The sequence below is a fragment of the Contarinia nasturtii genome, unplaced genomic scaffold (assembly GCF_009176525.2).
Source record: "Contarinia nasturtii isolate CC-2019 unplaced genomic scaffold, AAFC_CNas_1.1 Cnas_scaffold_4923, whole genome shotgun sequence".
NCBI lineage: Eukaryota > Metazoa > Arthropoda > Insecta > Diptera > Cecidomyiidae > Contarinia > Contarinia nasturtii.
Genome location: NW_022202204.1, coordinates 492 through 3,271, shown reverse-complemented (window position 1 = coordinate 3,271; position 2,780 = coordinate 492). Strand labels below are relative to the sequence as shown.

Below are 2,780 nucleotides of genomic sequence, written 5' to 3'. Positions count from 1 at the left end.
TTGGCTTGGTTAAAATTCAACAGCAGGGATTTTGTCGACCCATGGACGTTAATGTCAAATGGACCCGTGTATTTACTACTCTAAAAAATTAAATTTAATAATCGCGATTTATGTTGACGACTTTTTAATCTTTTATTCAAATGAAGGTGACTTGTTGAAAATGAAACAGATGTTGAGCAACACGTATAAGATGAAAGACATGGGATTGGCTAAGGGCTGCATAGGAATTCGCATTGCACAAACAGATGGTAAAATTCAATTGGACCAATCAGTTTACATTGAAGAAATCCTGAAGCGATTCGGTATGTTTGAATCAAAGCCGATCAATATGCCAAGCGATACCAACATCAAACTATTACTAAACATGCCAACGGATGAAATCGACGAAGAAGAGTTAGCAAAAATACCATATCAAGAGGCAGTGGGTTCGCTGCTTTACCTTGCACAGGGAACGCGTCCCGACATTGCGTATTCTGTTAACGACGTGAGCCGTTTCAATTCGAATTACACAATGGCGCATTGGAAAGGCGTTAAGTGCATATTCAGATATTTGAAGGGAACCACTAATTATAAACTCTGTTTTTCTCTCGATAAAGGAAAGATTTGTGGTTACAGTGATGCAGATTGGGCATCAGACATTGATAAGCGTCGATCTTGTACAGGGTACATCTTTAAATTATCCAACGCTGCCATTACATGGAAAAGTACCAGACAAAACACGGTAGCTCTGTCTTCAACTGAGGCGGAGTACATGGCTTTGTCATCGGCAGTTCAAGAGGCGATCTGGTTACAACAATTGTGCAACGAAGTTGGTTATAACACAAATGAACCAATAACTTTGAACTGTGACAATCAAAGCGCAATTCTTCTGGCACAAACGGATGGATATCGCCAACGGTCAAAGCATATTGACATAAGATTCCATCACATTCGAGAAAAAATCAAAAACAAGCAAATTAATATTCAATACCTAAATACAAATGAAATGGTGGCTGACTCACTCACGAAAGCGGTGACGAAAGAAAAAACAAAATTTTGTGCCAGTTCAATGGGACTGTTAGCTGACTAAACAAAGCAATTTTTTTTTTGTACTGGTCATTGAATATCGATTTGCACATGCAAGCATTTATGCTTCTATATTTAGGTCACTTAGTTTTTTTTTCTTTATATTTTTGGCATAAACATTGAAAATTTTAAAAGTAGATTATTGCAAATAAGTAAAGCCCTAGCGTTCATAAATAATTAAAATCAATTGAGCTACTGAAGTCAACCAAAACGGTCAATTTAATTCAGAAAAATCAATCAGACTCGAAGTAAATTCATTTCACAAAGATAATTATTTTTTCAAATCAAAACAGTAAAATCGATCAAATTCAAAGTAGATTAAATTATCCTGCTCAAACTTCAATCAGTGAAATCAATCAGATTCAAAGTAAATACAATTACTTTTCTAAAATTTAAATCAGTGAAATCAATCAGATTCAATCTTTTGTTCCATTTTTTTGTATTATTATCAATCAGTTAAGATGGGAAGTGGTGAATCCAAGACGCAAAAAGTTGTAGATACAACCGGGGCAGTGAACAACAATGTGGTGGTGACCGCAGACCACACGATGGAGAAGACTCAAATTTTATTGTTAATACTTTGTGTCTTAAAAACCATTGAGTTCATCTATTTTGTATACATAAGTCATCAGCGTAGATTAAAGAAAAAATACGCTGCAAACGCAAATGTAAACCCAAATAACAACGGGGGACCAGCGTAAAAATTTACTGATAAAATAAAATTGTAAACGTAATGCTTAAGTTTTTTGAATCTTTGTTAAAATCCAAAAAAGTGAGGGTGTTGAAAAAGCATATATTAAAGAACTACAGTTAGTTACAATTTGTCATCAGAATAGAACACACGTCTTTTATTTCTGCTGCTCTTTTATAATATCACACAATTATTGATCATTCCGGATCAGGAAGCCTTTTATATTCATAAATTTGTGTTCAGAAGTGAATGGTTTTGAAAATCAGGATTTTTGAAAACTTTCAATGAAATTTCGTTCCATGGTGAAGGATCCAAATCCAAATTTTTCCCATTTTTGATACTTCGCCGTTGAGCCGTGACATCTGAATTTATATTTTTTTCGAAAAAAACGCCTGACTCGTGATCAGGGGATCCCATAGCCAAGGTTATTACCCTCGCCGTTGAAATGTTTGAAAAATGCTACACCCTACTAGATGATGAAAATTATTTGATTATATGTTAAAATCATATAATATATGTTGTATAATATATGTTGAATAAAGTGACGTGAGCTGTCACGTCTGCATGTTTTTTTTCTTCGCTCTCTATTTGGATACTTTAATTTTGCTTAATTTTAATCGAAATCACATTAAAAAAAACAGGAAAAATTATTGAAAGAATTATTATTGAATTGTGTACAAGAAAAACATCAAGTTTAAATGATTTGAAGTAAATTAAAGAAAAGAAGAGGAAGAAAACGAATGAAATAAAGAGGCTTACGTACGCAAGCTGACTTTTCCGCATGGAACCGAAATTTTGGGAATAAACTGAAATTATGGTCTATGTATGGTTGCAGTAACTTAAATTACCGTGAAACCTTGTGAATATTGTTTTCTTATTAAAATAAATAATCACACCAAGTTTAAAGAAATTTCAATCAAAAAAATAGTCTGTTCAAAGTTTCACATCATTACGGTACCACAAAGGCAAGTCTTTCATACAAAAATGAAATTTTGTGTGGATTTTTGTATGAAAAGTCTGTGAA

General features: G+C 33.5%; 1 long non-coding RNA gene across 1 annotated transcript; it reads left to right on the top strand.

The window, feature by feature from the left end:
* Positions 1-1,196: 1,196 nt before the first annotated feature.
* On the top strand, positions 1,197-1,903 carry LOC116351221. The gene is made up of 2 exons (XR_004202113.1): positions 1,197-1,432; positions 1,522-1,903. It is a non-coding gene; the product is annotated as an uncharacterized LOC116351221 (long non-coding RNA).
* Positions 1,904-2,780: the final 877 nt, after the last annotated feature.